The sequence below is a fragment of the Protopterus annectens genome, chromosome 6.part0, assembly GCF_019279795.1.
Source record: "Protopterus annectens isolate FY-2018-M chromosome 6.part0, PAN1.0, whole genome shotgun sequence".
In the NCBI taxonomy this organism is placed as follows: Eukaryota; Metazoa; Chordata; order Ceratodontiformes; family Protopteridae; genus Protopterus; species Protopterus annectens.
The window spans coordinates 1,773,158,785-1,773,174,047 of record NC_056737.1 but is presented as its reverse complement, the minus strand read 5'-3'; the positions used below and the strand labels follow the sequence as shown (position 1 = coordinate 1,773,174,047).

The 15,263-nt window shown below is 44.5% G+C and overlaps 1 protein-coding gene across 1 annotated transcript in view; it reads right to left on the bottom strand.

Annotated features, from left to right (window-relative positions):
- The window catches only part of STT3A (STT3 oligosaccharyltransferase complex catalytic subunit A), a 696,810-nt gene that overhangs the window by 91,764 nt on the left and 589,783 nt on the right, over nt 1-15,263 (bottom strand). The gene's annotated exons all lie outside the window — the stretch shown is intronic.

The window sequence follows — 15,263 nt, the reverse complement described above, 5'->3', positions numbered from 1 at the left end:
AAGAAATGGTAGATTGAGGCCTCTAACTTAACAGCAAAACACTTGTAACTACTATTAAGAAGAATCTGATCTGGACACAGGGACAAAAGTTATAAAAATGTTAAGCTGTAAAACTTGCAAATGCAGAAGACTTATTTTTATGACATTCAGTAATGTTAAACAATGAAAGGATATGGTAAACTTTTACAAAAACTAAAATAACCAAATTCATTCTGTTGAGATTAACAGATCAGACAGACATCTGTCAAAACTATTGTTGCATTGTGGGCAAAGTCCCCACACTCTCAAATGCAATTATTACCTCTGAGGTTACCAAACTTCAGGCAAAGTATATAAACTTGTCAATAGGCACATATGTTTACTGGCCCCAGATGAATGCATTTTTATAAAGTAGTCATCAATGAAGTGTACAAAAGCCAGTGAAGACATGTAAAATTATTTTTATTTATTCTGGTAAATGAAAATTTCCTCAATAGCAGGGAAAGTGTAATGACAAGCTGCATCCATTTTGCTTAATCTGGGAAGCTGTTCAGACCTACAGAAAAAAAGACAAGTTGGTTTACAGGGCAAAACAAAATTTATCAAATTTATTAAAAAAAAAAAAAAAAAAAACGCTGTGTGAGAACTCTCCATATGGCTGGGTCTGTGAGAATATGCAAGTGATGTAGGACTTGCACTCCTGGTGCTAGAGCTATACATCAACTAGGATTTTCCAAGGTTGTGGTAATCCCTTTCATGGGTTGGCCTAGGCACTCCTGAATTACCAAGCTGGAACCCTCCTATGATCCTCTCAATGTAGTAGGGCTGGACTGAGAAAAAGAAAGCAAACTAACAGCATGTACATACTTTGTATAAGGCCAGAAAGTACAGTTTTGTACCTACCATAAATGTAGATGTTCGAGTGTTCACCCTGCTGCAGTCATCACACTTGGGTTATCCTGTCGTCAGGCGGTCCTGCAGTCGGACGGAATTCCAAAGTCTTGGTCCGGCATCGGTTGCTGTCGCCTCTTCCCTGACGTCAGTGCGCCAGGGGTATATATAATGCAACCAACGCCATTTTCTTCAGTTTTTCTTGCCCCAGATGTCAGGTGTCCCCAAAAAGATGGTCAGAATTAGTACCAAATGGAGTAATCACTGCACAAACACAAAATCCCTTCAGCTATAAGCAAATACATCAGTAAGGCATAGAAGAGATTTAGCCAGTAGAACAGAGGGGATGGAGGGAGGGTAACCTGGACTGCAGCAGGGTGAACACTCGAACATCTACATTTATGGTAGGTACAAAACTGTACTACGTTCATCGTGTTACCCTGCTGCAGTCATCACACTTGGGTTGAATCCCAAAGCTAAGGTAGGGGGGAGGTATCACAGAGGGTTAGTGGAGGCAATAAGGCCCTGCAGAACTGCAGTGGCGAAGCCCGCCCTGGACTTAAAGAGGTAAGTGATAGTGTTTGGTAAAGGTGTGTACTGAACTCCAAGTTGTAGCTTCTAAAATTTCCTTGGTTGGAACCCCCCTGAGAAAGGCTGTAGAGGTAGCTGTTGCCCTGGTAGAGTGGGATCTAATGGTAGCAGGAACTGGTTTCCCATGATGGGTATAGCAGAAACGTATGCAATGACCTATCCATTTAGAAATGGTTTGCTTTGATATAGCCTTCCCTTGGGAAGCTGTACCATAGGATACAAAGCTGGTCAGATTTTCTGAAAGACTTAGTTTTGTCCAAGTAGTAACGAAGCTGCCTGTGAATGTCCAAGGAATGCAGGAGTCTCTCACCTTTGTTCTGTGGATTGGGGAAGAAGGTGGGTAAGTGGATGGTTTGATCTAAAGCTACACTGGGAACCACCATAGGCATAAAGGAAGGATTAGTTCGTAGAGAAACTCTGTCTTGAAAAATGAGGAAAGGTTCCACTGCCATTAGTGCCTGTAGCTCTGAGACTCTTCTAGCTGAAGTTATTGCTAGGAGCAGGGCAGTCTTCCATGATAGGAACTGAAGATCTGCAGAGAAAGCTGGTTCAAAGGGAGGTAGCGTTAGTTTTTCCAGAACAAAGTTGAGGTCCCATGTTGGTGTAGGAGCTCTCCTGGGTGGTCTAATGTTTTTTGCCCCTCTGAGGAACTGCCTTAGAAGAGGATGTGAAAATAAAGGTGGATCCGTGCTGTAATGAGCTGAAATAGCTGAGGCATGGATTTTAATTGAGGAAAAGGAAAGTCCTTTGTGCAACATCTCAGCTAAATACTGTAGAATGTGAGGCATGTGAGGCTGAATTGTGTCTTGGCCTTTAGCTTGGTTCCAGGCGCAAAACCTTTTCCATTTGTCCGAATAAGCCTTCCTGGTGTTTTTCCTCCTGGCTTCCAGAATAACATCCAGAACTGCTTGTGAAAGAGGAGCTGGTTGGATGTTTAGATGATTTGCCATGCAGCCAGATTTAAAGTTTTGAGCTGGCTGTGAAGAATCTGATTGCGTTGTTGTGTGAGCAAATGGGGTATTTGAGGCAATATCCAGGGTGGGCTCTGGGCCATATTTTTCAATAGCGGATACCAGTGCTGGCGTGGCCAGTCTGGGGCTATGAGAATCAGTCGTGGTCTCTCCTTTTGACTTTCAAAAGAACCTTTGTGAGGAGAGGCAATGGAGGGAAGGCATATACTGCCAGGTTTTTTCAACTGAAAGAGACAGCGTCCACTTTCCAAGCTTGATGGTGAAATGTCCTTGTACAAAATTTTGTCAGTTGATAGTTTTGAGGACTGGCAAACAGGTCTATGTCTGGAAGACCCCATTTTTGAGTTATCATTGTAAATATTTGTGGATCGAGTTTCCACTCTTGGGGATCTTTGATGTTTCTGCTGAGGTCGTCTGCCAATGTGTTCTTCTGTCCTGGCAGGAATTGAGCTTGTAACTGGACTTGGTAGGCCAGAGCTGTGTTCCATAAGATCATTGCATGCCTGCATAGAGGGTAGGAATGTGTACCCCCTTGTTTGTTTATGTACCACATTACTGTGGTGTTGTCCGTCTTTATTGCAAGTTGTCCTGGATGTAATAGATCCTTGAAGGCTGTCAGAGCTTTCTGTACAGCTAACATCTCTTTTTGATTTATGTGCAGATTTCTTTGTTCTGCAGTCCATAGGCCTTGAATGCATTTCCCTGCCATGTGTGCCCCCCAGGCGTAGTCTGAAGCATCTGTTGTGATTGTTTGCCTGGCTGGGGGAAAGGTGAAAGGCTGACCCTTGTTGAGGTGACATGCCTGTGACCACCATAGAAATTCCTGTTGTAGGCAGGGAATGAGATATCATTGTGTCCAAGCTGTGGCTGTGCTGAGACCATACGCTTTTTAGGTACCACTGTAATTTCCTCATATGCAACTTTGCAAATGGTATTATTAGTATGCAAGATGCCATGAAGCCCAAAGCCTGCAGAATTTTTCTTGCAGTTAATTTGGTCTTTGTTGCCATTGTCCTAAAATATTGAGTCAGCTGTAGTTGCTTGTCTGGCGTAAGATAAGCCCTTCTAGGCCGTTGTATTCAAGCTGGCACCCAGGAATGTCATTTTTTGTGAGGGTACTAGTTTTGACTTTTTTCATTTACTGTGTACCCCAGGCAGTTTAGTAGATGTTTTACAAAGGCCAGATGATGTAAGAGAATGTCTTTGCTTTCTGCTTGGATGAGGCAGTCGTCCAGGTATGGATATATTTGAATTCCTCTTTGTCTGCAGTATGCAATTACTGGTGCCAGGCATTTTGTGAAAACTCTGGGCACAGTAGATAAGCCAAAGGGCAGTGCAGAGAATTGGTAATGGGTTGAACCTGCAATGAAACGGAGGTATCTTCTGCAACTTTGTCTGATAGGGACATGCAGGTATGCCTCCTTGAGGTCCAACATTACTAGCCATGCTTCCTTGCCCAACATGGGAAGTAGCTGCTGTAGTGTTAGCATCTTGAATTTGGGTACTTGTAAGTAAGTGTTTAGAATTGAAAGGTCCAGAATTGGTCTCCAGGCATTGTCCTTTCTGGGCACTAAAAAGAGTCTCGAGTAAAATCATTGGCCTTGCTATCGAGTAGGTACCAGCTGAATGGCTCTCATGTCCATGAGAGCTGTAATTTGCTTTTGTGCCTCTGCCCATTGATTTTGTGGCAGGTCCGGCATTAGGACCCATTTGTCCTTTGTGACAATGTGCCAGTTGTCAGCAAAAAGTGCGAGCTTTCCCCCCAAGGGGGCTGCCAAGAGAGCATTGCTTGGCCAGATGAGGTGCAAGTCATCGAGTTTGCCTTCTGGTTGATTGAGACCTGTCTTCTCCTCCCTTCTGTGTGGTAGTGCCCCATTGGCGAGGTTTATACTGGGCTTGTGGTTGTCCTCTGCCCCTTGGGCGTCTGTATTTACCCCTCTGTGGTCTGTCAGTGGCTGGAAAGGACCAATTTTTTGTTGGCCAGTTTCTGCTGAAGCGAGGGGGTTGTACTTGTAGGAAATCTTTGACTGTCTGCATAGATTTTGCCTTATCTTCCATTTTCTTTAAAACTTCTTCTGCTTTAACTCCAAAAAGAACATCCTGCTGTAAGGGAGCATCTAGTAGTTTTGCTTTAACATGATCAGGCAGTGTTAGTTCCTTTAACCAAGCATGCCTACGTATAACAGACCCAGTGACAGCTGCTCTGCAGGAGGCCTCCAAAGAATCAAACCCACATTGTAAGGTATGTTTGCCCACCTGCTCGGTGGCGTGCAACAGATCCTGTACTTCTTTCAATTCAGATTGTTGAGGGAGAGCGGTTATTCTTTGCTTTAACTGAGAGATTAGAAATTGCTTATACTTAAGCATGTGAAATTGACAATTCAGTGCCCTCATAGCTAGTGTGGCTGAGGTGTAAACCTTTTTCCCCCACCTGTCTAGTGCTCTGGAATCCCTTTCAGAAGGTACTGGGTTTTTAGCCATAAAAGCCTTAGCCCCCTTGGGACCCTGGGAGATAGTCTCTGGGTCAGCTACAGGGCTTTTGTAAAGAAATTTGTGGGAATCAGGCACTCTGTAGTATCTGTCAGGTTTGGCCGGAGCAGGAGGTAGAGTCTGGGTTGAAATTGGATTCTAAATAGACATCATCCACAATGTCCAAAACTGGTGGGATGGCAAGTGGTCTGTGTTGGGGGAGTAAAAGAAACTCTCTGAGCCTTTTCTTTGAATCAGAGTAGTCCTGACCTTCCCAGTGAAAATGTTCCCTCATAGTGTGTAAAGTTTCCCCAAAGGAGTAGTCTTCAGGAGGAGAAGCTGAGGGAATAGAGTCCTCAGCATCAGAATCTTCATAAGGAGAGGAGTAGTAGTCTTGGTCCTCAGAGGAGTGTGAAGAAATGGACATTTGTTCAGAGGATGCAAAATCTTCCTCTTGTCTAGGCCTTTTGTCAGGAGGGGGCTGGGAACCCCTGAGTAAAGAAATTAAATCTTCAGCCATTTTGAGCATCTGTTTCTTAGGCATGGGGCCTTGAACAGGAGACTGACGTGTAGTCCTTTTAGATTTAGAAGGAGTCTTCGACTTAGATGTTTTAATGGTGAGAGTCGTCGGTCTGAAAACGCCTTCAGAAACCGATGGCGGTTCTGTACCACCGTCTTTTGTAGCAAAGTCATCGGAAGGGCCTGTAGTAAAAGGCTGCATCGGCCTGGTGCATTCCATCAAAATTTCCGTAGCGGTCTCAGGTTCCAGATCTGCGGTAGTCAGGGGCTGCGTCGGAGCCTCACTGAGGACCGGAGAACCGGAAACCGCATCAGCCGAGGCCTCGGAATCTGGTTTAGGCCTGGGATGTCTGTCCTTATCCCTGCATTTTTTGTGCACGCCGGTAGTCGGTTGCTCCGATGGCATGGTGTAGTTAAATTTCCTACCGAAGTAGTGGCGTGCGAAATCAAAGCGTCTTTTAATAGTACACTTATTAAACCTAGCGCAAAACCGACAAGAAGTGACATCGTGGTCTGGGCCTAGGCAAGGTATGCAAAAAGAATGAAAAATCCTTGAGGTATTTGCTTCCCACAAGAAATACAATTGTTAACTTTTTCTGACATTGGTCTGAGGCAAGAAAAGTTTCCCCAACGGGGTACTTAGCTTTATAGAAGACTTCGGTCTGAAATTCGAATTCGAAAATCTCAGGAGTCGGCCGACCGGCACTTGCGAACTGCTTCTGCTTCGGGCACCGCGCGGCAAGAACGACGGAAGAAAATGGCGTTGGTTGCATTATATATACCCCTGGCACACTGACGTCAGGGAAGAGGCGACAGCAACCGACGCCGGACCAAGACTTTGGAATTCCGGCCGACTGCGGGACCGCCTGATGACAGGATAACCCCAAGTGTGATGACTGCAGCAGGGTAACACGATGAACATTAGAGTAGCAACATATAGTACAGTTGTGTACACTTACCATAAATGTAGATGTTGAGTGTATTCACTGTTGCAGTCATCACATTTGGGTTATTTGCTTGCAGTAGCCCTCAGTTGGCCTGATTATCAAAGTCTTGGCTCCTGTGTCGGTTGCTGTCTCATCTTCCATGACGCCAGGTAGTCAGGGGTATAAAGCATGTAGCTGACGCCATTACATCAGTTTTTCTTGCCCCAGATGTCAGGTGCCCCCATAATGGGAAGCAATTATATACACGGTTACACCTCCAACAAAAAAGCAACTACGCCAAAAAGCTTTAAGCATAGTAAACAAGAATAGAGGTATAGTCAATAGAAGTCAGGGGACTGGAGGGAGGGTAACCAGGACTGCAACAGTGAATACACTCGAACATCTACATTTATGGTAAGTGTAGACAACTGTACTATGTTCTTCATTTTTCACTGTTGCAGTCATCATATTTGGGTAGATTCCCAAAGCAAAGGATGGGAGAAAGTAATTAGATAGCATTAGGACCAGCTATAAGGCCCTGCAAGATTGCAGTGGCAAAGCCAGCTCTGGATTTTGAAAAGAATTGGCAAGTGGTAATGCTTGGTGAAGGTATGTACAGAACTCCAGGTATCAGTTTCTAGGATGTCCCTGGTAGGAACACCTCTGAGAAAGGCTGTAGAGGTAGATGCAGCCCTGGTTGAATATGGTCTTATCACATGTGGGGTAGGTTTTCCATGGTGCTTATAGCAGAAATGAATGCAGTGGCCTATCCACTTAGAAATGGTTTGCTTTGAAATGGCCTTCCCCTCTGTCCCTGCAACAAATGCAACCAGCAGCTGTTCAGATTTCCTGAGAGGTTTACCCCTGTCCAAGTAAAATAGATGTTGTCTGTGCACGTCCAAGGAGTGCAGTATTTGTTCCCCTTTGTTCTGTGGATTAGAAAAGAAGGTCGGCAAATGAATGGATTGATTAAGGGCCATACTGGATACCACCTTGGGCATGAAGGAGGGATTGGTCCTGAAGGACACCCTGTCCACATGAAAGATGATGAAAGGCTCCACTGCCATGAGAGCCTGTAATTCAGACACACTTCTTGCTGAAGTGATGGCTAGAAAGAAGGCTGTTTTCCAAGAAAGGAATTTCAACTCTGCATTTGCAGCTGGCTGAAAGGGAGGTAGAGTGAGCTTTTCCAGTACAAAGTTATGGTCCCAGGCTGGAGTAGGGGCTCTCTTGGGTGGTCTTAAGTTTTTGGCCCCTCTGAAGAACTGCTTCAGCAGTGGATGAGAGAAGAGGGGTGGTTCTGTATTGTAATGACCTGAAATGGCTGAGGCATGAATTTTGATGGAGGAAAATGAAAGACCCTTGTGAAGCATCTCAGTTAAGTATTGAAGAATCTGAGGTAAATTGGGCGCTGCTGTGCCCATCCCCTGAGTTTGACTCCAGGAACAGAATCCTTTCCATTTTTCAGCATAGGATTTTCTAGTACTAGGCCTCCTTGCCTCCAGAATGACATCCATCACTTGCTTACTGAGGGATGGTAATGGAGAGATCAGGTAATTCGACGGGCTGCCAGGTTCAGGGTTTGAAGCTGTGGGTGCAGAATCCTGCCGTCCTGCTGGGACAGCAGGGCAGGGGTCTGATGCCATGGTGCCAGCAGTGGCACACTGCGGAAGAGAGGGTATCAGTGTTGGCGTGGTCAGTCTGGTGCAATCAATATTGTCCTTGGTTTGTCCTGTTTGATCTTTAGTTGCACCATGGAGAGGAGAGGCAGAGGGGGAAAGGCATAAACTGATAGGTTTTTCCAGGTGAAAGACAGGGCATCCACTTTCCAAGCTTGTTTGTGGGGAGTCCTTGTGCAGAATTTGTCCAATTGGTAGTTCTGGGGGGAGGCAAACAGGTCTATCTCTGGGCTCCCCCATTTATTTCTCAACATGGTGAATATCTTTGGTTCCAGTTTCCACTCGTGTAGGTCCATGAGATTTCTGCTTAGGTCGTCTGCCAGTGTATTTAGCTTTCCTGGCATGAATTGAACCTGTAGGTGTACTTGAGTAGCGCAAGGCTGTGTTCCACAGAGCCATGGCTAGTCTGCAGAGAGGATATGAGAGGTTTCCTCCCTGCTTGTTTATGTACCACATAACAGTGGTATTGTCCATCTTTACCAATAATTGTCCTGGAAGAATGTGGTCCTTGAAGGCTGTCAGAGTATTATTTACAGCTAACATTTCTTTTTGATTGATATGCAGGTGCATTTGACTTGGGTTCCATTTGCCCTGAATACACTTCCCTGCCAAGTGAGCCCCCCATCCATAGTCTGATGCATCTGTTGTTAGGGTTTGGGCGGCAGGGGGTAGAGTGAATGGCAGTCCCTTGTTTTGGTGGCAGGCCTCTGCCAACCAAAGGAATTCTATCTGAAGACCAGGTATGATACGAATCATTGATTCTAGATCCTGAGAATGTTGACACCACAGACTTTTTAGATACCATTGTAGTTTCCTCATATGCAGTCTTGCATATGGAATTAGTAGAATGCAGGAGGCCATGAACCCCACAACTTGCAGTATTTTCCTTGCAGATAGCTGGGTCTTTGTGGCCAGCAGTTTGAAGTAGGCTTTCAAATTAACTTGTTTCTCTGGCGTAAGGTAGGCCACCTGGGAAGTTGTATTCAAGCTTGCTCCCAGGAATACAATTTGTTGGCAGGGTACAAGATGTGATTTCTTTTCATTTATGGTGTACCCCAGAGAAGTTAGTAATTTCTTTACAGATGCCAGATGATTTAATAGTATGTCCTGGCTTTCTGCCTGAATTAGACAATTGTCCACGTATGGGTATATTATACAATAGAAGGAGGAAACCAGTGCAGAAAAGAGTAAAATCCCAAGAAGGAAAGACATCCCTGATCAGCATCAACAAGAAACTACAATCTCTCATAAAATCATCCAAGGCTAGCTTCGAAAGAAAAATTGTCAAGGACTCCAAAGATACCCACAAAGCGTTCTTTAGCTATGTCAAGAACCTAAGTGGAAAAGTACAGTTGTGTACACTTACCATAAATGTAGACGTTCAAGTGTATTCACTGTTGCAGTTATTACATTTGGGTAATCTGCTGGCAGGTTACCCTCAGTCGGCCTGAATTCCAAAGTCTTGGGTCCTGCGTCAGTTGCTTTCTCCTCTTCCATGACGTCAGGTCGTCAGGGGTATAAAACAAGCAGCCAACGCCATTTTCTTTAGTTTTTCTTGCCCCAGATGTCAGGTGCCCCTAAAAAGGTAGCACAAATATATATATATATATATATATATATATATATATATATATATATATATATATGCAACAATACAAACTTTACCTTCATCTACAAGCAAACACACCACATAGGTTGATAGGTTGTAGAAGATAGTGAAGGAAAGATAAACTCCAGAAAGAAATGGGGATGGCGAGCAGGTAACCTGGACTGCAACAGTGAATACACTCGAACATCTACATTTATGGTAAGTGTACACAACTGTACTATGTTCTTTGTGTTTTTCTGTTGCAGTCATTACATTTGGGTAGAATCCCAAAGCTATGGATGGGAGGCTGGAGCTAAACAGCATTAGGGGAGACTATAAGGCCCTGCAGAACTGCAGTGACAAAGCCTGCCCTGGACTTAGAGTAAACAAGCAAATGATAATGCTTTGTAAAGGTGTGAACAGAACTCCAAGTAGCAGCCTCTAGAATGTCTTTGGTTGGTACTCCTCTGAGAAAGGCTGCTGAGGTAGCTGCAGCTCTGGTGGAATGAGACCTAATGCCCTTGGGCACAGGTTTGCCATGGTGTAAGTAGCAGAAACGAATGCAGTGGCTTATCCACTTTGAAATAGTCTGCTTTGAAATAGCCTTTCCTTCTGATCCTGCAGCATGTCACTAGTAATTGCTCAGTTTTTCTTAGAGCTTTAGTCCTGCTCAAGTAGAATCTTAGCTGTCTGTGTATGTCCAAGGAATGCAGAATTCTCTCCTCCTTGTTCTGCGGATTTGTATAAAAGGTTGGCAGATGAATAGTTTGGTTAAGAGCCCCACTGGAAATCACCTTAGGCATCAATGAAGGATTGGTCCTCAGAGACACCCTGTCTGGGTAAAATATGATAAAAGGCTCCACAGCCATGTGGGCCTGTAGCTCTGAGACTCTTCTTGCCGAAGTAATTGCTAGGAGCAGAGCTGTTTTCCATTATAAGAACTTTAGATCTGTAGTAGCAGCTGGTTCAAATGGAGGCAGGGTGAGCTTTTCCAACACATAACTGCGGTCCCATGCAGGTATTGGTGATCTTCTGGGAGGCCTTAAATTTTTGGCTCCTCTAAGATATTGCTATAGTAAAGGATGAGAAAAGATTGGTGGCTCTGTATTGTAATGAGCCAAAATGGCAGAGGCATGGATTTTTATTGATGAGAAAGATAGGCCTTTGTCAAGCATCTCTGTCAAGTATTGTAATATCTGAGGAATATTTGGTTTTGCTGCATCAGTTCCTTGTGCTTGATTCCAAGCACAGAATCTCTTCCATTTATCAGCATAGGATTTTCTAGTACTAGGCCTTCTGGCTTCCAAAATGACATCCATCACAGCTTTACTGAGAGGTGTTGTTTTCATAACTACATGATCAGCCATGCTGCCAGGTTCAGTGTTTAGAGCTGATTGTGCAGGATCTGATTGTTTTGCTGGGACAGTAATTGTGGACTTTGAGATAAGGTCCAAGCTGGGTATTAAGACAAGTTCCTTAGGATTGGGTACCAGTATTGGCGGGGCCAGTCCGGGGCAATTAGTATCATCTTTGGTTTCTCTTGTCTGACTTTTAGTAGGACCTTGGGAAGAAGAGGCAAAGGAGGAAAGGCGTAAACTGGTAGGTTTTTCCAACTGAAGGATAGGGCGTCCACTTTCCATGCTTGTCTGTGATAAGTCCTTGTGCAGAATCTTTTCAATTGACAATTTTGAGGAGAGGCAAATAGATCTATGTCCGGGCTCCCCCATTTCTTTGTTATCATGCTGAAGACTTGTGGATCTAGCTTCCACTCGTGAGGTTCCATAAGGTTTCTGCTTAAATCATCTGCCAGAGTATTTTGTTTTCCTGGCAGGAATTGAGCTTGAAGATGTACTTGGTAAGTCAAAGCTGTGTCCCACAGTGCCATGGCTAGTCTGCAAAGGGGGTATGAGTGCGTGCCCCCCTTGCTTGTTTATATACCACATAACCGTGGTGTTGTCCGTCTTTATCAGTGGTTGTCCTGGATGAAGTAAATCCTTGAAGGCTGTCAGGGCATTTTGAACAGCTAACATCTCTTTTTGGTTGATATGCAGATGCATTTGTTTTGGGGTCCATATGCCCTGAATACCCTGCCAGGTGGGCCCCCCATGCATAATCTGATGCATCTTTTGTTAATGTTTGGCTGGCAGGGGGTAGAGTGAAGGGCATGCCTTTGCCCACCATAGAAGCTCCTGTTGTAGGCAGGGAATGACAGGAATGATTGTTTCCAAACTGTGACAATGTTGACTCCATAAACTTTTTAGGTACCACTGAAGTTTCCTCATATGCAGTCTTGCATATGGAATCAGTAGAATGCAGGATGCCATGAACCCCAAAGCCTGCAGAGTTTGTCTTGCAGATAACTGGGTTTTTGTTGCCATCAGTTTGAAGTAAGTAGACAGTTGCCTTTGTTTGTCTGGCATGAGGAAAGCCATCTGGGCAGTTGTATTCAAGCTTGCACCCAGGAATGTTACCTTTTGACAGGGTACCAGTTGTGATTTCTTTTCGTTTATTGTGTACCCTAGGCATGTTAGTAGACTTTTCACAAACGCCAGGTGCTGAAGAAGAACGTCCTTGCTTTCTGCTTGAATGAGACAGTCGTCCAAGTAAGGATATATCTGTATACTTCTTTGTCTGCAAAAAGCAATTACTGGTGCCAGGCACTTTGTAAAGACCCTGGGCACAGTAGATAAGTCAAAGGGCAGTGCAGACAATTGGTAATGCATTAAGTCAGCCTTGAAACTGAGGTATCTCCTGCACGATTTCCTTATTGGGACATGCAGGTATGCCTCTATTAGGTCTAATATCACCAGCCAAGCATTCTTGCCCAGCATGGGCAGAAGCTGCTGCGAAGTTAGTATTCTGAATTTTGGAATGTCCAGGAATGTGTTCAGAATTGATAGATCCGGTATTGGCCTCCAGGCCTTGTCCTTTCTGGGTACCAAGAAAGTACAGTTGTGTACCTACCATAAATGTAGATGTTCGAGTGTATTCACTGTTGCAGTCATTACACTTGGGTTATCCTGCTGGCAGGCGACCCGCAGTCGGCCCGTGTTCCAAAGTCTTGGTCCGGTGTCAGTTGCTGTCGCCTCTTCCCTGACGTCAGTGCGCCAGGGGTATAAAAGTTGCAACTGACGCCATTTTCTTCAGTTTTTCTTGCCCCAGATAGGAAGGCTGAAAAGATAAAAATATGCCAAAAAACATGCATATAATACTATAAACATTTCCTTCATCTACAAGCAAATACACCACATAGGTTATATAGAGTTGAGAAGTACAGAGAAGTCCCAGCAAAGAAAAGGAGGATGGTGGGTGGGTAACCTGGACTGCAACAGTGAATACACTCGAACATCTACATTTATGGTAGGTACACAACTGTACTATGTTCATCGTGTTTCACTGTTGCAGTCATTACACTTGGGTAGAATCCCAAAGCTAAGGTTGGGTGGCTGGGTCTAAATTGGATTGGGAGAGGCTACCAGGCCCTGCAGCACTGCAGTGGCAAATCCTGCTCTGGATTTAGAGTAGAGAGGTAAGTGGTAGGGCTTGGTGAAAGTGCGCACTGAGCTCCAGGTTGCAGCTTCTAAAATGTCTTTGGTTGGTACTCCTCTGAGAAAAGCTGCTGAAGTGGCTGCTGCTCTGGTAGAATGAGGCCTAATGCCCTTAGGCACAGATTTGCCATGCTGTGCATAACAGAAGTGGCTGCAATGTCCTATCCATTTTGAAATGGTCTGCTTTGTAATAGGCTTTCCTTGTGATCCTGCAGCATAGGCTACAAACAGTTGTTCAGTTTTTCTGAAGGCTTTTGTTTTGTGCAAGTAGAATCGTAGCTGTCTGTGTATATCCAAAGTGTGCAGAAGTCTCTCCCCTTTATTCTGGGGATTTGGGTAGAAGGTAGGTAAATGAATGGTTTGGTTCAAGGCCACATTGGAGACCACTTTTGGCATGGATGTTGGGTTTGTCCGAAGAGAAACCCTGTCCTGATGGAAAATGATGAAAGGTTCTACAGCCATTAATGCCTGCAACTCTGAAACTCTTCTTGCTGAAGTAATTGTTAGGAGCAGAGCAGTTTTCCATAATAAGAATTTTAGATCAGCTGTGCTGGCTGGTTCAAAAGGAGGCCGTGTGAGTTTCTCTAAAACAAAGTTGAGATCCCAAGTTGGTACTGGTGCTCTCCTTGGGGGTCTTATATTTTTTGACCCCCCTCTGAGGTACTGTCGTAGTTGAGGATGTGAAAAAATAGGAGGGTCTGTATTGTAATGAGCTGAAATGGCAGAGGCATGGATTTTAATTGATGAGAAAGATAGGCCTTTGTCTAGCATCTCAGTTAGGTATTGTAAAATCTGAGGTATATTAGGGACAAGTGGTTCGAGGCCTTCCACAGAATCTCTTCCATTTTTCTGCATAAGATTTCCTAGTGCTAGGCCTCCTGGCTTCAAAAATGACATCCATAACAGCTTTAGAGAGAGGTGCAGTCTGAGTGGCTACATTATCTGCCATGCTGCCATATTTAAGGTTTTGAGTTGACTGTGCAGAATCTGATTGTTTTACTGTGTCAGAAGGTGAGGAATTTGAGGTAGAAGCCAAGCTGGGCCTTGAGACAAGTTCTTTAGGATTGGGTACCAGTGCTGGCGTGGCCAGTCTGGGGTAATCAGGATCATTTTTGGCCTTTCTTGTCTGACTTTTAGTAGCACCTTGGTAAGAAGAGGCATAGACTGTCAGGCCTTTCCAGCTGAATGATAGAGCATCCACTTTCCATGCTTGAGAGTGATAAGTTCTTGTGCAGAATTTCTGTAATTGGTAATTGTGAGGGGAGGCAAAAAGATCTATGTCTGGGCGTCCCCATTTCCTCGTTATCATGCTGAACACCTGTGGATTTAGTTTCCATTCGTGAGGATCCATGAGACTTCTGCTTAGTTCGTCTGCCAGTGTATTTTTTGTTCCTGGCAGGAATTGTGCCTGCAGATGTACTTGATAGGTCAGTGCTGTGTTCCACAAAGTCATGGCTTGCCTGCATAGGGGGTAGGAATGTGTGCCCCCTTGCTTGTTTATGTACCACATAACTGTGATGTTGTCCGTCTTTATTAATAGTTGTCCTGAATGCAACAGGTCCCTGAAAGCTGTCAGGGCATTCTGAACAGCTAGCATCTCTTTTTGGTTGATGTGAAGATGCATTTGTTCCTTGGGCCATGTGCCCTGAATACATTTTCCTGCCATATGTGCCCCCCAGGCATAATCCGATGCATCCGTTATTGTCTGCCTGGCTGTGGGTAAGGTGAAAGGTTGTCCCTTGTTGTGGTGACAGGCCTGGGACCACCATCGAAACTCCTGTTGTAGGCAGGGAATTAAAGTTATGATTATCTCCAGGCTGTGACAATGCTGAGTCCAAACACTTTTCAGATACCATTGTAGTTTCCTCATATGCAGTTTTGCATATGGAATTAGTAGAATGCAGGATGCCATGAAGCCCAGGGCCTGCAGAATTTTTCTTGCAGGTAGCTGGGTCTTTGTTGCCATCATTTGAAAGTAATGAGTCAGTTGTCTTTGTTTGTCTGGTGTGAGATAAGCCATCTGGGTAGTTGTATTTAAGCTTGCACCCAGGAATATTATCTCTTGAGAGGGCACTAGTTTTGATTTCTTTTCGTTTACTGTG